The following is a 19,603-nucleotide window of genomic DNA, read 5'->3' as shown; positions in this document are numbered from 1 at the left end:
GCGTTCTCGTGATTGTTCTCTCTAGTGGACCATAATTGGGAGAGCCAGGGCTGTAGTTGAGTGAAGTGTCATGTGGGATCTTTCCTCAACAAGCAAGATTCTGGTCCCAATTGTGGTTGTAAGTGGAGAATTACATGTATTAGAAACAATGCGGAACTAGAAGAACATGCTGCTGTGTTTTACAAGCCTCTTGGGACCCTATGGAGGCATGAATGCAAAAGTGAGGAACAAACAGCCCTTGAACGTAGCTGGCTGGCTGAAGGTTTTGAGGGAGATGGAGGGGGGGGTCAGAAATGTGAAATATAACTTAAACAAACATGGATGGGTTGGTAGTACAACATTTTGTGATGGATAGTAGTCCTTTGTGGACCACAGAGTACCGTTTCTGAGGCCACTGTAATTCTAGACTGCTGTTAAACAGTTGTAAGTCAAGGAGTACCTGTAATGGTAAAGGCACCAGGCTAAAAAGAAGGAGATTATGAATTCTACTCCAGCTTTAGGCATGAACTCAGGTAGGTGCTCTTGGGCCAGCTATTCTTGCTCATCCCTAGGAAGGAGGCAATCACCTGTGTTATCTTGTCAGGAAAACTGCAGAGACTAGTCTGGGCAGTTGCCAGAAGTCAATACTCAATTGAAGACAACTTCCCCCCCCCCCAAAACAACCCTTAAAGCCCACTATGAGTGGCATACAATTAAATTAAGAATTAATTAAATTAATTAAGAATTACCTAGTGGCGATAAGAGTAGAGAAGAATAACTACTTTTCTACTCTTATTGCGTCATCAGATAATCGCCCAGCCGTCCTGTTTAGGGTGACCCGCTCTCTGCTCCATCAAGAGACGCGGGAAGACCCCTTGGAGGGTAGAGCTGAGGATTTTGTACAATATCTGTATGACAAAATTGCTCAGATTCATGAACAGCTAGACTCTGACTGGATTGATCCAGAGGAGATGACAGGGGCAGGTCCTGAGAATATTATTTGGGAAGAGTTTGATCCTGTGACTCCCGAAAGCGTGGACAGGATACTGAACAGACTAAATGTGACCACATGTTTATTGGACCCGTGTCCATCCTGGTTGGTACTGGCCTCCCGGGAGGTGACGCGAGGCTGGCTCCAGGAGATTATAAATGCTTCTTTGAGTGAGGGTGTCTTTCCCACCGTCTTGAAAGAGGCGGTGGTGAGGCTCCTCCTCAAGAAGCCCTCCCTGGATCCAGCTGTATTAGCAAATTATCGTCCTGTCTCCAACCTTCGCTTTGTTGCAAAGGTTGTTGAGAGTGTGGTTGCACGACAACTGCCTCAGTACCTGGATGAATCGAATTATTTAGATCCATTCCAGTCGGGATTCAGGCCCGGGTACAGCACAGAGACAGCATTGGTCGCATTGGTTGATGATCTCTGGAGGGCTCGAGACAGGGGTTGCTCCTCAGTCCTGGTCCTATTAGACCTCTCAGCGGCTTTTGATACCATCGATCATGATATCATGCTGCACCGGTTGGAAGGGTTGGGAGTGGGGGGCACTGTTCTACAGTGTTTCTCCTCCTTTCTCTCTGACCGGTCGCAGTCTGTGTTGACAGGGGGGCAGAGGTCGACCCCGAGGCCCCTTATATGTGGGGTGCCACAAGGATCGGTCCTCTCACCTCTCCTGTTCAACATTTATGTGAAGCCGCTGGGTGAGATCATCCATGGTTTTGGGGTGAAGTACCATCAGTACGCTAATGACACCCAGCTGTACATCTCCACCCCAGACCATCCCAATGATGCCCTCGAGGTGATGTCCCGGTGCCTGGAGGCCGTACGGATCTGGATGGGGAGGAACAAACTCAGACTCAACCCATCCAAGACCGAGTGGCTGTGGTTTCCGTCGTCCCGATATAGTCAGTTGGTGCCATCTCTGACTATTGGGGGCGAGTCGTTGGCCCCCACAGATGGGGTTCGCAACTTGGGCATCCTCCTGGACTCACGGCTGTCTTTTGAAGAGCATATGACGGCCATAGCCAGGAGGACTTTTTATCAGGTTCGCCTGATTCGCCAGTTGCATCCCTTTCTGGATCGGGACTCGTTATGCACGGTCACTCACGCCCTTGTCACCTCACGTCTGGATTATTGTAATGCTCTCTACATGGGGCTCCCCTTGAGAAGCACCCGAAGGCTCCAACTGGTCCAGAATGCGGCCGCGCGGGTGGTAATGGGAGCAATGTGGCGCTCTCATGTAACCCCCCTCCTGCGCGAGCTGCACTGGCTCCCAGTGGTCTTCCGGGTGCGCTTCAAGGTTTTGGTTACTATCTTTAGAGTGCTCCATGGCTCAGGACCAGGGTACTTACGAGACCGCCTCCTGCCACCAATAGCCTCTCACCGACCAGTTCGCTCCCATAGAGAGGGACTCCTCAGGGTGCCATCGGCCAAACAATGTCGACTGACGGCCCCCAGGGGGAGAGCCTTTTCTGTGGGGGCACCTACCATCTGGAACGGGCTTCCCCCGGAGTTACGAAACATCCAAGACTTACGCATTTTCCGCCGAGCCCTGAAAACATTTCTATTCCAACAAGCTGGTCTGGCCTAACTCTCCCCTTTTAATTGGCTTTTAAACTGGCTTTTAAATTGGGTTTTAAACCTCTTTAGATAAATTTGGATGTTTTTTAATCTTTGAGCCTAAATTAGTTAATCTGTTTCTAAATAGTTTTTAACTTCTACATGTATTTGTATTTATTATGGCTGTTCACCGCCCTGAGTCCTTCGGGAGTAGGGCGGTATACAAATATGAAAAATAAATAAATAAAATAAATAAATAAAACCAATACAATACATAAAAATGACCATCTCAAAGAACATCACCTAACAGGCGAAGCACATAGCATAATCAAAACCAACAGATGAGCATACCGTACCACCAGATTATTCGAAGAGTTTGGGGAAAACCCCAGATTTTTTTTTTAAAATGTCTAAAGGCTTGTAGGGAAGTCCAAGCTTTCTAAGAGGATGTTATTCCAGGATCAGGCACTGCACTGTACTTGCTGTCATCTGCATTGGTAGAGAATTGTCATATATGTATATAAGGCCAATTTATACCATTTATCATTCTTGGAACTTCTGATATTTCTGTTAAAAGATTTTCTATAGAACACGTAGCTTTGACCTCAACATTCTTAAATTAAGGCACTAAATATAAGGCATATATTATATATGGACTTTCAGGCGGTGCAGATGTGTCAAATCAGCTCAAATTCTGAAAATGATTAAAAATGCACATTGCTGGTCAAATGCCAAACCTTCATAGAATAGAATAGAATAGAATAGAATAGAATAGAATAGAATAGAATAGAATAGAATAGAATAGAATAGAATAGAATAGAATAGAATAGAATAGAATAGATTTTTTTATTGGCCAAGTGTGATTGGACACACAAGGAATTTGTCTTTGTGCATACGCTCTCAGTGTACATAAAAGAAAAGATATGTTCATCAAGAATCATAAGGTACAACACTTAATGATAGTCATAGGGTACAAATAAGCATAAAGAAACAATATCAATATAAATCGTAAGGATACAAGAAACAAAGTTACAGTCATACAGTCATAAGTGGAAGGAGATGTGTGATGGGAACGATGAGAAGATGAGAAGATTAATAGTAGTGCAGACTTAGTAAATAGTTTGAGAGTGTTGAGGGAATTATTTATTTAGCAGAGTGATGGCGTTCAGGAAAAAACTGTTCTTGTCTCTAGTTGTTCTGATGTGCAGTCCTCTATAGTGTCATTTTGAGGGTAGGAGTTGAAACAGTTAATGTCCAGGATGCGAGGGATCTGTAAATATTTTCACAGCCCTCTTTTTGACTAGTGGAGTATTCATGGCCAAATTACCATGCCCAGGCTTTGTTTTCTGCAGCTATAGACTCCTAGTGCTTATGTGAATATACGACTTGGAAATTATGTGATAGTACAACTCTTTTCCTCTGGCAACCTGCCAGACAATACACTTGAATATTTTCTTAAAGTTCTGCAAAGACATTTTGCTTGAATTTGTTTTCTCTCTTTAGTGGTAAGCAAACAGTGGGTGGCATTCACTTAGTATAATTTGAATTTTTATAGTATGGTTTTCTTGGCTGCTGTTTATGACTAATTTTAATTTGTTTTATAATATTTTTATTCATCCCGATTGCTCAGGGTTGGGTGACTGAAAAATTTAAATATATTATGGAGAGAATAAATGAGCAGTATCTGGATAAGAAAAAAACCTTAACTTTGTTGAAAATAGATCCCTGGAGTTCTCCCATTCTGAATCCCAAGCCCAGATGGCACATCACTTGCCCACAGATTCCTGAAATATTAGTTTTAATTTACTGATGGTATAGCCCAGCAGGTTGCAGTAAAATGGGAGGAGTGGGGGAAATGGTACAAGCAGTAGAAGTTTGGTATTAGAGGAAAGGAAATATCTTGTGTGTTAGGAAGCTGGAGCCCAGGGCTTGCAATTACCAGGATGTAAAAAAGAGCTCATGTGTGTAAAAATAAATGGGGAAAACTGTAAAGTAATTTGATCACAGGGAGAGACAAGGGGCTTCTTAACAGAAAAAGGGCAGCTTGCAAGAAACCTGGAATTAGTGAGAGAAATGAACAAAACCTAATTTGGAGAAGATACAAAAGGTGTGTTGTGTGTTACACAGAACAGATGTAGAGGCAAGTGCAAATCTAGGGGACTCCACTCCACTGAGGGAAATAGACCCAGAGAAACCAAGGTGGGAAGGTGACTAGGAAAAAGACAAGGAAGTGGCTAGCTTAGTTCAATGTTTCTCAACATCAGCAACTTTGAGATGTGTGGACTTCAACTCCCAGAATTCCCCCAGCCAGCATGATCTTATCTTTTTTATGATTGTTAGGAAATACAGCCATGATGAGCAAGCTCCATTTATGGTTGTATGTTGAGGACTACTGTACTCCATTTTGCCAGCCTTTTGTAAGCTGGAAAATGCTCCTTCAACATGTAACTGATATTTATGCTTTAAAATAATAGAATTCATGCATTTTTATAAGAAAAATCTTAAATTAACAGAAAACGTTTAATAGAAAACAGTGTACATAATCTGAAAGATTTGAGAGATCAACTGTATGAGTGCATTTTTTGCATGTATATGTTAGGCTACTGCACCAACTTATCACTTAGAGTAGGGGTGGACAGCTATGTCAACTTACCACCTGTGGACTTCATGAAAATCTGGGAGTTAAAGTCCACAAATCAGAAAGTCCACAGGCTGTAGTTGCCCATCACTGATTTAGAGTCATTATCATTGAAGTGCATTAGAAGCATTTGTAATAACTAACTAACTAACCAAACAAACAAACAAACAAACAAACAGACTCTTTCTGAAATTTTCAGCCTCAATTAACTAAACATACTGATTGTTTCAGTATGCTTCAGTAAGGCAGGATAGCAGCCAGAATCTGCAAAGACGAAGTCAGGAAAGCAAAGGCTCAGAATGAACAAAGACTTGCAGCAAAAGTCAAAGATAACAAAAAAAAAGTTTTTTCCAACATATAAATAACAAGAAAAAAATCAAGGAAACAATCAGCCACTAAAGAGAGAAGACGGCAAGGAAGTAACAGCCAACAGAGAGAAAGCATAGCTGTTTAACTCATTCTTTGCATCGGTCTTTGTGCAAAAAGAAACTAGCCCAACCTACCAGAAACATAACTGTAAAAAACAGACTGGAAATAAAAGTTAAAATAAGCAAAAAAAATAGTAAGAGAACACCTGTCTTATCTTGATGAATACAAATCACCAGGACCTGATGGATTACATCCCAGAGTTTTAAATGAGCTGGCAGATGTCATCTCAGAACTATTGCACCTCATCTTTCAAAAATCCTGGAACACTGGGGAACTACCAGAGGACTGGAAAAGATGTGGTTCCCATCTTCAAAAAAGGGGGAAAAAAACCAGATCCAGGAAACTACAGACCAATCAGCCTAACATCAATACCCGAGAAGATACTGGAAAAGATAATAAAAAAACAGATCTGCCAACACCTAGAAATGAGTAAAGTAATAACTAGCAGTCAGCACGGGTTTGTTAAAAACAGATCATGCCAAATCTTATTTCATTCTTCAACATAGTGAGTAAATTAGTAGACCAGCGAAATACTGTGGACATAATAAACTTAGACTTCAGCAAGGCATTCGACATAGTAGACCACAACCTACTTCTTGGTAAGCTAGAAAAAAGTGGGATGGATAGCTTCTCCACCAGATGGATTCACAACTGGCTGACAAACTGTAATCAACGAGTAGTCCTTTAATGGGTCTAAGTCTACATGGAGAGAAGTAAGCAGTGGGGTGCCACAAGGTTCCATCTTAGGACCAGTACTCTTCAATATCTTCATAAATGACTTAGATGAGGAAATAGAAATGGAACTCACCAAATTTGCAGATGATACTAAGCTGGCAGGAATAGCTAACACCCTAGAAGATAGGCTCAAGATCCAGATGGATCTTGACAGACTTGAACACTGGGCCCTATCTAACAAAATGAAATTCAATGTAGAGAAAAGTAAGGTCTTACACTTAGATAAGAAAAATCAAAGGCACACATATAAACTGGGGGAAACCAGGCTTAATAGCAGTGACTGTGAGAGGGATCTTGGAGTCTTAGTGGACAATCAGCTAAATATGAGCCAGCAGTGTGCAGCAGCAGCTAAAAAAGCCAATGCAATCCTAAATTGCATTAACAGAGGGATACAATCAAGATCAAGTGAGGTACTAATACCACTCTATAAAGCCTTAGTAAGACCACACCTAGAGTACTGCATCCAGTTTTGGTCACCACACTATAAAAATATGTTGAGACCAGGGGTGGGTTCTACTTACCTTTACTACTGGTTCGTAACAACGCGCTTGCTTTGCTTGTGTGTGTGTGCTCTTCTGCGCATGTGCAGAAGAGTTTTGATGATGTCAGGGTCAGTGGGTGGAGCCTCCCACTGGTTTTACTACCGGTTCTATAGAACCGGTGCAAACGGGGCAACCCACCACTGGTTGAGACTCTAGAAAAAGTGCAGAGGAGAGCAACCAGGATGATTAGGGGACTGGAGACTAAAACACATGAAGAACGGTTGTATGAACTGGTCATGGCTAATCTAGTGAAGAGAAGGACCAGGGAAGACATGATAGCCATCTTCCAATACTTGAGGAGCTGCCACAGAGAGGAGGGGGTCAAGCTGTTTTCCAAAGCACCTGAAGGCTAGAAAAGGAATAATGGATGGAAACTGACCAAGGAGAGATTCAACCTAGAAATGAGGAGGAACTTTCTGACAGAACAATCAACCAATGGAACAGCTTGCCTTTGGAGGTTGTGGGAGCTTCATCATTTGAGAATTTCAAGAAAAGATTGGACTGCCATTTGTCAGAAATGGTGTAGGGTCTCCTGCTTGAGCGGGGGGCTGGACTAGATGACCTATAAGTCCTTTCCAACTCTGTTAATCTGTTAATCTGCTTTATGTGGAGATGCCTTGGAACAAAGCTTGGAAATTACCATTGGTACAAGCCATGATGGTTAAGTAGTTAAGTAGTGCATAAAACAGGGTCACATGATGTCTCTCTTGCTAGAGTTTCACTGATTTCTGGTTCCTTTCTGGGTTCATTTTTTTTACTGCTGTTTTTGATATTTAAAACTGTAAAGTGCTTAGGGATCCTTATGTGAGGGACTGCTACTCCTGTCTTGAACTTGACTTGCTATTTGCATCAGCAGGAGAGGGTTGTCTAAGAGAGTTTGCTCTCTTAGACAGCTTAGAACTTAGAACCATTGGATGGTTCTGAAGTTCTCATCCCGAGGAGAAAGAAATATTCAGGCAAAGTAGAATATAAATGTCATTAATAATAAAAATAAAATGTAAACAAAAAACATTGAATAAAGATACTTTCCAGCTATGTGATTAATATTAGGGCTGGGCAAAACTTTCAGAAGGATGTTTCGCCAAGTATGTTGATGTGAACAAAGCATCCTTTCTCAAGGCACTTAGGTCGACAAGTCCTCTCGAAGGCTTGGTGTGTCTGTTTGCAAACTGTATTTGCAGATACAAACCACACTTCTTTTGGGACCACCAATGAAATGGCAATGGACTGTTTGGGCACAGCATGTGTGAAGCATTCGGACAACATTCCTGAAAAGTGCATCTTCCTCAACACTTTAAGGATGTTTAATACGTCTTTGTTCTTTTCATCCATGCTGAGCAGACTCCAAAACTAGAATTCCTCTCTTTGGTCAATACATTTTACAGGTTGGCAAAGAACTTTACTGTCTAAGAATTTTGGGTATTAGTCCCACCACAGTCAAAGGAGTCCAACTGAGTCCAACTTGGGAAGGTTGACACATCTGTTCACAGCCATCATGCAACTGATCAAAATGTTCTTCTCTACTTAAAAATGACTACAGGTAGTCCTCGACTTATGACCACAATTGGGACCTTTTTGCCACTGTTGTGAAGTGAATAGCAATAGCAACAGCACTTAGACTTATATTCTGCTTTACAGTGCTTTACAGCCTTCTCTAAGTGGTTTATAGAGTCAGCATATTGCCCCCAACAATCTGGGTCCTCATTTTACTGACCTCAGAAGGATAGAAGGCTGAGTCGACCTTGAGCCGGTGAGATCTGAACTGCCAAACTGCTGGCAGCCAGAGATAAGCAGAAGTAGCTTGCAGTACTGCATTCTAACCACTGTGTTGTGACGCAGGCCCAAGTAAGTAGTAGGAAAATCAGTCAGTGAAAAAACAAACAAACTTTATTCGAACAGCTGAGGATTACTTCATTCCCAGCATCTTTCAACTAAATTAAAGCAAATTCCTCCCAACACAAACTCCTCCCAACACAAATTCCTCAGTCCTATCGCAAACCTTGATCCAATTAAGCAAACTGTCAAAGGCCTTTCTTGGCAAACATTCAGAAGTCACAGATACAAAAATAAATGCAAGGCGTAGATGAAGAATACGAAGCTATCAACATTGTTTTCTGGCAAAGCCCAAACGCCATTTCTGGTCTGTTTTAAGCCTTATGGGAGGGGCCAATCATCTCTTGGCCCTACTCCGGAGTTGTCCTCTTTGCTTGAGCTGCTCTTGCCTTCTGGCAGCTCTTCTCATGCGTGCATTAGCAACAGGCTTCTCCTGTTCCTCTGCCTCACTCCTATCAGTCTCTGGAGGCTCTGGAGTCCGCACCTCACTCCCTGATGGACCTGGCCCCATCTCTGCCTCCGACGCAGAGGCCTCATCCGGGCCTTCCCCAGCCTCCAGGACTGGCCCATGTTCTTCCTCAGCCTCATTGCTGTCTGACTCCACTGCCCTCCGCAGGCTGCTGGCGGACCACAACACACTGCGCCACCAAAGCTCTTGAATCACTGCAGTTGTTAAGTGAAACATGGTCATTAAAGTAAATCCAGCTTCCCATGTTAACTCTGCTTGTAGGAAGCAGGCTGGGAAGGTTACAAATGGTGCTCACATGACCCTGGATTCTGTAACCATCATGAATACATACTGGTTGCCAAGTGCCTGAATTTTGATCGTGTGACCAGTTGTAAATCACTTTTTAAAAAATGTGTTGTAACTTCAAACAGTCACTAAACGAATAGTTGTAAGTTGAGAATGACCCGTAGACGCCATTGGATGAAGAATGAGAGGACAGACAGAACTAGATTGTCTATGTAAAAGTAATTCAGAATGAAGCTTAAATTGCACTAAACATTCTCCTATATCGAACATGTACATTTTGGGCACAATTAATGCGAAAGAGGAAAATGTGGAAAAAAATGTATCTGTACTCAAAATGAACTGTCTGGGCTATACAAGCTTTATTTTCATATTACAAAAGATGGAAGAAAAGTTGAAAGAATATCGTTTAGAAAGACAATGTTGAGTCTTTGGTTGACATGGCTGATGCGCCCTGATTTATGGAGACATAAATTGCTGAATTTGGCTACAGGATCTGGGAGATTGAGGGCTTGGCAACAGACTGGTCTCTGGGCAGCGTAAGCAGAGAATCGCCAATGTTATTCAAGAACCAGGAGAGTGATTAATTTCCAAGGCAGTGCATTGGATTACTGTACAGCATACAGTGATAAGTTTCTGCAATTTAACAAGGGGCAGTAAGTGGGAATTTTCTGTAGGCAAACTTGGAAAAGATATGAGGAAAACCTCTTTTAGAAGACTTAATATCATAGCAACAGTCAGCAGATGGTGGTGTTGCATCACATTTCCTGATGTCTTTCAGTTGGGCATTTAAAATTGTTTAGTTCAGAGCCTAAGGAACAACAGGAGAGCTTGTCTTAGCTCTTGTTCAGACTAAATTTGGCAGCATTGCTGCCAGGCTGAGATTTTATTTCTTTTTGAAGAAAAGAGGATATGTGTTCTTAGTTTTGTTTCTTTGGTCCAAGTTCCAAATCTCATATACAGTGCCTGTTTAAGTAATGTTGGTTATATTTATATCCAATCATGAAACATAGCCATATCCTCTCTTAAGGAAAAGCTAAAGGATTTAAAATACTTGCTATTACCTAACATGGAAACGTACTCATCCTAGCCATAGCCATAACTATAATCATGGATGGCACTTTTTTTTTTTTTAAAAAAAAATCTTTTTCTGTTGGAAAAATAAATTATCAGGAAGAACTAAATATGAGCCAGTAGTGTGCAGCGGCAGCTAAAAAAGCCAATGCAATCCTAAATTGCATTAACAGAGGGATACAATCAAGATCAAGTGAGGTACTAATACCACTCTATAAAGCCTTAGTAAGACCACACCTAGAGCACTGCATCCAGTTTTGGTCACCACATTATAAAAAAGATGTTGAGACTCTAGAAAAAGTGCAGAGGAGAGCAACCACGATGATTAGGGGACTGGAGACTAAAACATATGAAGAACGGTTATATGAACTGGGCATGGCTAGTCTAGTGAAGAGAAGGACCAGGGAAGACATGATAGCCATTTTCCAATACTTGAGGGGTTGCCACAGAGAGGAGGGGGTCAAGCTGTTTTCCAAAGCACCTGAAGGCCAGACAAGGAATAATGGATGGAAACTGACCAAGGAGAGATTCAACCTAGATATGAGGAGGAACTTTCTGACAGTGAGAACAATCAACCAATGGAACAGCTTGCCTTTGGAGGTTGTGGGAGCTTCATCACTTAAGACTTTCAAGAAAAGATTGGACTGCCATTTGTCAAAAATGGTGTACTGTCTCCTGCTTGAGCATGAGGTTAGACTAGATGACCTATAAGGTCCCTTCCAACTCTGTTAATCTGTTAAACTGATCCTGAGACAATAAGCCAGCTGAGCAACACTCTTATTTTTAGTGCATGATTCCACCTTGTGTAACATAACTAGTGATATAGTAAGACAAGAAAGTCTGTGGAAATGAGTTAACACAATCCTGCTCTCTAAATTGTGTTCGCTTATTTCTTATTTTATATTACGGAGAAACTCAGTCATGATGCATTTGTATTTGTACAATTTACATCTTTTTTTTCCTCCTTACATTCCAGCACTTGGGGTATATCATTTTTATTGCAAAAAAAAAAAAAAAAAAGCTTCAAGAGTTTTAAAGTTTCAGGAATGAGTATGTGTTCTAGATTTGACTTGGGAAACAATGTTTCCTCAAATCTCTGGTGACTATGTGCAAGACTTCTTTTGTGCAACTTTTTTTTTTAGAACCAGAGGTCAAATGTGCCTGCCAAGACTTGACTGCACCGAAGAGAGTATAATACAAATAATATGTTGGTTTTTTTTGAATTTGTGATGAAAATAATATTACTACTTGTTAAAAATGCACATAAATAAGATGCACTAGCTATAATTTCATCTGCAGTTGATGGTTCCAAGACTGCACAGAGAAAAACATATGTATTAGAGTTTTTCTATGTGAAAATATTTCCTGTATTTCCAGCAAGAAAATCTTTGGATTTTGAACATAAGCCACTGACTTGCTCATTTCCAAAACTGAACTGGTCTACTGCTGTGCAAGCAAAAGCAGATTTATCTCCTTCATATAATTTCATTCTCTGGAAGCATGTTGGCACATAGGATGCTCTTGGAGTCATTATAAAATTGGTTATCCACTTGATAATTTTCTTGGGACCTCCAATTTAAACAACCTTAACTTTAATCATTTCATAAAACCGAATCTCGGAGATGCTGTCCTCTGATCTCATTTAGTTTACCATATGCAAATTGAAATGCTTATTTCAGATGTCAGATTGCATTTTGAAGCAACATGGTTAATGAAGACAGCTCAACAAAACTTCATTCTAATCTTTTAATATTACTTACTTCTCCATGCTTTTAAAAAAATTTCTGATGATATTATGCCCTTTACGGATGCCCGAACTGAAAATGATTTTTCCTCAAGTGGAAATTCAAGAACTCTCTCTAGCAAGAGTTATTTAAAATGAAAACATAGAGGTGTAAAGATTCTAACAAATAACTACTTTTCAGTTTAGAACAAGTATATCTTGGGGTCATTAAGGCAGGCTCTTAAGTCTTTTATGGATAGCATTCTGGTTTACCAGACAGGAGGCAGCTGTCTTCACTGACAATAAGCAGGTCTTCAGTGGCTTTCTGAGAACCAACTCTTGCAGGCAACATTTAGAAATTAGACTGCTATTTTTATTTTGCTTAAAGTACTCCAAAATATGATTATACTTGTAAATAATTGCTGAAAAGTGAAAAGTGCCTGGCACACATTATTGGAAGGTCTGAAAGCTACTAAATCATATTCAGAAGCGTATTTTTTGAAATTTACAAAGTTCTGTGGAAGTTTGAAGGAGCATCTCAAGGCTACGTGATCGCCTTTGCCAGACAGAATCTGCTCTCTTCTTAAAGGGAACATTCAAGAGAGGAAACTTGTTGAAAATCCTTTCCTCAGGAGAATGCCATCTACAGCTGTGGTGGCGCAGTGGTTAGAATGCAGTATTGCAGGCTAATTCAGCTCACTGCCAGTAGTTCGATCCTCACCAGCTCAAGGTTGACTCAGCCTTCCATCCTTCCAAGATCTGTAAAATGAGGACCCAGATTGTTGGGTGCAATATGCGTACTCTAATCAGTAATCGTAAACCCTGGATGTCAGCAGAGGTACAATCACTTCTGAGAGCCCGAAACTCCACCTTCAAGGCTGGAAATGAAGACGAATACAACGAGGCCAGGGCAAACTTGAGGAGAGGCATTAAGGTGGCTAAACAGAAATGCAAACAAAAGGTAGAGAAGCATCTGGAAGATAATAAGACAGGTGTGGCAGGGGCTACAATACCTAACCAACTATAAGGGCAATATGAAAAAAAATAGCCAATGCTGATGGTGGAGGAGCTAAATAGCTTCTTTGCCCGCTTTGAGGTCAAAAGACCTGTCTCTGTGGCTCTAGCCCAAAGGCCCTTTAACCTCCAGCCACTCACCCTGGATGAACATCAAGTGAGAGCTGTGCTGAAGGCTGTAAATCCCAACAAAGCTGCAGGTCCAGATGGGGTGCTGGGGAAAGTGGTAAAAACTTGTGCTGGCCAATTAACTGGAGTCCTGACAAGGATTTTTAACATCTCCCTGCAATAGGCTAGAGTCCCATCATGCTTGAAAGCAGCCACAATTATCCCAGTTCCCAAGAAAGCAGCCATAAACAGCCTGAATGACTATAGACCAATTGCACTGACTTTTATAATGATGAAGTGCTTTGAGAGACTGGTCCTACAACGCCTCAGGTCCTGTCTTCCACCAAATTTCGATCAACATCAGTTTGCTTATAGAAGCAACAGGTTGACAGGGGATGCCACCGCCACAGCCACTGTTCTACATATTGCACTGAGCCACCTTGAGAAATCTGAGAATTATGTCAGAATGCTTTTTACAGACTATAGCTCGGCCTTTAAATACCGTCTTACCAGGCATTCTCATTGAAAAACTGACTGACCTGAATTTCCCTCCCTCACTTGTGACTGGATCAAAGACTTCGTGACGGATCATCCACAAACAGTAAGGATTGATTCCTTTACATCTTCCACCCTGAAGCTCAGCAGAAGCTCCCCTCAGGGCTGTGTGCTCAGCCCCTACCTGTACTCACTGTATACACATGACTGCATATCCCCTGATCCATCCAACATCATAAGAAAGTTTGCAGATGACACAATGGTGCTAGGTCTCATAACTGGAGGGGATGAATCAGCATACAGGGAAGAAGTCCAGAAGGTATCTGCATGGTGCTCAAAAAACAAATACTAGTAAGACAAAGGAGATGATGCTAGATTTCCAGAAGCACATAGAGGAACCTGCCCCACTGTATAGTGAGGGGGGCTGTGTGCAGCGGGTTTCCTCTTTTAAATTCTTGGGAGTGCTTATTAGTCAAGATTTCACCTGGAAAAACAACACATCCCTGGTGATTGGCAAGGCCCAACAGAAACTTCATTTCCTTAGAGTCCTGCGAAAAAAATCAGGTGGAACAACAGCTGATGACTTCTTTTTATCGGTCCATGATAGAAAGTCCTCACATACTGCATTACAGTATGGTACGCTGGTTTAACTCTGAAGGCACTCCAGAGAGTGATCAATTCGGCACAAGAAACCATTGGTGGCCCTCTAACACCACTCAGAGATGATTCACACTCTGGTCAGTGTCTCTTCGCACTTCTACCATCGGGCAGAAGACATTGAAGCATAGCCAGCCAAACAAATAGGTTTAAAAATAGTTTCTATCCTTGGGCTGTCAGACTTTTAAACACAACCACAATCACTCCACGCACATGTGGAAACGTATGACTAGTTTTTCTTTTTCTTTCTTTTTCTTTTCCCCCCCTAATTACTTGCATAGGGATTATTCTTTATACTATTTATTATTATTATTTTTGAATCAAGTTTTATTGATTTTTTTCTTTCACACATGCACAAATCTTTTCTGAATAGAGTATTGGCCATATCATATCTTATACAACTTATCATATCCAATTTCATTTTACATAGTTACAATTTTTGCCAAAATATTCTTTTTCCATACTTTTTTATCTTAATACTTCTATACTTACTATATAAACAGCATCACCATCCGCCCTCAAATCCTAGTTTCTTAACATTATTTCAATTAGTTATCCATTGTTAATCATATATATTTTCTTTTAAATTTCATATTGATTTGTTCTTCATCCTAATAAATTTGAACATGCTCAGAGTTGCCTTTTTACCATTTCATCTCCTTTGTTTTACAACAATTCTTCTCCTTCTCCTCTTTTTCCCTTCCCTTCCTCTTCTATCCTCTTCTACTTTCTTCTTTTCTCCTCTCCTACTCCTCCTCTACTTCCCCTTCCTTTCCCCCCCTTCCTTCCTTCCTTTGTAACCTTCTCTCCTGCTCTTATTTCCCCTCCCTCCCTTTCTTCCTCTCCTTTTTCCTTTCTTCTATTCCTCTCTCTCCTTCCTCTCTTCTCCCCTCCTTCCATCCCTCTACTCCTTCTTACCATTCTCTCTTCATTGCTGTATTCATTTTCAATTCAATATTTTCCACAATGGTATCCGGGCAACCCTGATTTTTTCTCCATTTATTAACAATATTTTTCAAAGACCCCATCATATTTTTAAATTATTAACAGTGTATTTCAACTTATTCTTTATACTATTTATATTGTTTGTATTTTTTTTGTCATGGATTGCATCAGTGAGGCTAAAACCAATTTTGTTGCATACATGATGTACAATGACAATAAAGACTATACTATACTATACTGTAAACCAGTTAGAAAGTGCTGTAAAGCACTATGAAGCGGTATATAAATCTATGTGCTATTGCTGTCTACAGACCTCCTGAGGACTAGCTTTCTCAGATGATGTTCCTCTTCTATAGAACAAAGCACTGTAGGTAGCAGCACCTCCTCCACATTTTTGGTCTTTGGATGGCTCCTCATTTGGGGATATAGGAGATTAGCATATCCCTACACTAATGATTACTTACATGTATTCTATATGAGGTAGGACACAGTGGCTCAGTGGCTAAGACACTGAGCTTGTCGATCAAAAAGTCGGCAGTTCTGCAGTTCGAATCCCTAGTGCCGCGTAATAGGGTGAGCTCCTGTTACTTGTCCCAGTTTCTGCCAACCTAGTAGTTTGAAAGCATGTAAAAAATGCAAGTAGAAAAATAGGGACCACCTTTTGGTGGGAAGGTAACAGCGTTCCATGTGCCTTTGGCATTTAGTCATGCTGGCCACATGACCACTGAGACATCTCCGGACAGTGCTGGCTCTTTGGCTTTGAAACAGAGATGAGCACCACCTCCTAGAGTCGGGAACGACTAGCACATATGTGCGAGGGGAACCTTTACCTTTTTATTCTATATGATTGGAGCAGGGGTGAAATGCTCCCGGATCGGACCGGATTGCCCAATCTGGTAGCAATTTTTCCCTGTGGTTCGGCGATCTGGTAGTGATCACCACCTGGGTGTCATTACTTCCTTACCAGTTTCAGAACGTGCGCTTCCGAACTGATAAGGAAGGTAAGTAGATTTCACCCCTGGATTGGGGGTGTTCAGATGTTTTGGTGTTTGTAAACCACTCAAAATCTATGGGAACTGAGCAGCATACAAGCCTCTGTAAGCAAGTAAAGAAAGGAAGAAAGTAGAGGTCCAAATATCCTTGATGGATGCATCTGTGTTTTCATCAAAAGCTAAAATATGAAATGATGCCAATGCTACTTCATATAATTCTGCACAATGCTGCTAATAATTTCAAGAAATTCAAAATAATTCTTTTCCAATTTTCTGATATATGCATGTACTTGTCTATGTGCTTATTCATATCTTAAATAGAAAGCATTAAGTTGTTCATTTTTGTAGCCAACAAAAGCATCGTCAATAAGAACATTTATTTCTTCTAGATTTCATTGCTTGTGTTCCAGATTAATTTTGTCTGTTCTGTATTTTTGGAGGGATTTTCATGCAGCATGCCAAGCAACCCTCCATGTAAAAATGGGTGTTTATTTTTGTTTAATAGAAGAGAGTAGCAGAGTCTTTATGAGACTTGTTTGATAGATGGTGCTTTGCTTTAAGAAATCCAGCTTCTATACTTCCTCCCAGGACTGTTGGCATCTTGACAATGCAAGCAAGCAAGCAAACAAGCATCATTATCCTCATATGTGAATGTTTCATGAAGCTTGAATATGTGTTAAGCCATGGGATTTTGATGTAGCCATTTTTATAGATTCATTCAGCTATTTGAGACTGCCATCTAAATGAGACTGCCATTCATTTGTGCTTCAGGCTTTTAGAAAGCCTGAAGTTTTATGATTTTTTTAAAAAAGTTCTTTAAAATTATGTTTTGACAGTTACATATATTGTATTAAGGTAATCTCAGTGGCTAGTTTGTGTTTAACCAAGTTGTCCAGTCCTCCTGTCTCTCCCACCAGGTAAATAAACATTCTTGCCTGTGTCCAGTTTGATTAGCAGCAATGCAACCATACAACTTTCTGATGAAGCTCTCAGATCTAACAGGCAAAGCCATGAGGGATGGAGCAAGAGGTCTGTTGCTTCCAGCCAATGGAAAGGCAGACACGTGTGAATATACTGGAAGGAACTCTAGTCACAGAAAGGAAGTGAGTGGCTGAGCCAGGAAGGTTCCTGGATTGTGCAAATGATACTTCTGTATGCTAATATTTGGAAATGCAGATTGTTCAGTTTAGGGTAATGCGGTTATATTTTCTTAATTGGCTTTTGAACTAATGTGAAATTATTATTGTTGTTATTGCTATTTCTTAGCAATACTTCATTCTTTCATCTTGTGCTTTGCCATGTACGTTCGATTCATCCAATGATCTCCTTGAACAGGGGTCTGCAAACTTAAACACTCAAAAGAGCCATTTGGATCTGTTTCCCACAGAAAAAAAAAAAACAAAAACACAGGGAGCCACAAAACCTGGGTGGATGTGGCCAACTCAATGTCGCTCACTCCCAGTCACATGACACCCCCCCCCATCCATGCCTACCCAGACGGTCATTAGGGTAGAGAACCAGGAACCCCAAAACCAGTGGTGAAGTGTAGCTGGTTCTATCCGGCTCAGGCAAACCGGTAGTGCCAGTGGCAGGAGGCTCCGCCTACCTGCCCGGATGTCATCACATCCCATTTTTTAGGCTCTGTGCATGCACAGAAGGTCTGGTGCATTCGCAGAGGTGTTGCGCATGCGTGCTCCCATTTGTAAACCAGTATTGATTTCACCTCTGCCAAAAAAACCTCTCTCTCTCTCTCTCTCTCCCCTCTCTCTGTATCTATATATCTCTCTCCCCATCTCTCTGTCTCTCTCTCCATCTCTATTTCCCCCTCTCCCCCCCTCTGTATCTCTCCCTCTCTTTCCCCCTCTCCCTGTCCCCTCTCTGTATCTCTCTCTCCCCCTCCCTATCTCCCCCATCCCCCTCTATCTCCCCTTCTCTCTGTATCTCTCTCTCTCTCTCCCTCTCCCTCTCTCTCCCCCTTTCCCTGTATCTATCTGTCTCTTTCTCTCCCCTCCCTCTCTATCTTTCATTCTCTCTCCCCCACTCTCTGTATCTCCCCTCTCCCTCTCTTCTCCCTCTCTCTGTCTCTCTCTCTCTCTCTCTCTGTCTCTCTCTATGTCTGTCTCTCTCTGTGTGTATATATCTCTGTATCTCTCTCTCTGTATCTGTGTCTGTTTGTGTCTCTTCTCACTCTCTCAGAAAGCCCAGCGAGCTCTCCTTGGGGCTCTTTGCTACTGCTTTTCTTTCTTATTTTTGGAAATCCAGGCTGGCTGAGGAATGAGTGCGATGTGCAGTGGAGGCTTCCCTTTGGGCGACCCTCTTCCTCTTTCTCCTCTTGCGACCCCCTGGCTGGCTGTGGCAGGGGTGAGAGTGTGCACACGAGTGGGGTGACCCTCCTTAAGAGAGTGGCCACCCGCCCTGTACGCACCTTTGCTGCGCTTTGGCTGAGCTTGCAAGCTCGCTTGAGGAGGGTCTCCCTGCTTGTGCACATACTCCAGGCCCCACCACAGCTGGCCGGGGGTTGCAAGACAAGAAGGAGGAGGAGGGTCACTCAAAGGGAAGCCTCCACTGCACTTCGCGTTCATTCCTCAGCCAGCCCAGATTTCCAAAAACAAGAAAGAAAAACAGTAGGGAAGAGCCCCAAGGACAGCTCACCAGCTTGGCCCAGTCTCAGCTTTCCTGACCCCCGGGGTGGGCATGTGAGGTTTGGTGGGGCCAACCCCCTTTTCCCGCTGCCCTGAGCTTCTTAAAGCCATGGCTGGGTGCTGCAGGCCCATCCCCCTTTCTGTCATCCCATCCTCCTGGATTCCATTCCTACCCCGCCAGCCCTCATGTTAGTGAGGCTGGCGTCAGGCATGGCTGGGTCAGGGCAGAGAGCAGGTTGCACATCCTCCCAAGAGACTGATGCATGCCCAGCACCAACAAGGGCCAGAAGAAGCTCTAGCAAGAGTGAGGTGCCAGAGAATCAGCCCCCGCTACTTCTTGACCACCCGCCATCACCCTTACCTTCTCAAACCAGGTGAGGAGTGACTGGAGGGGAGGGTGAGGGCTGGGGCAGCCAGTGATGGGGCAGGGAGCCACAGCAGAGGGCCCAAAGAGCCGCAAGCAGCTCTGGAGCAGCGGGTTGCTGACACCCACCC

This window comes from Pantherophis guttatus, chromosome 3, assembly GCF_059756535.1.
Source record: "Pantherophis guttatus breed Tessera chromosome 3, ASM5975653v1, whole genome shotgun sequence".
In the NCBI taxonomy this organism is placed as follows: Eukaryota; Metazoa; Chordata; class Lepidosauria; order Squamata; family Colubridae; genus Pantherophis; species Pantherophis guttatus.
This window is presented reverse-complemented; position numbering follows the sequence as displayed.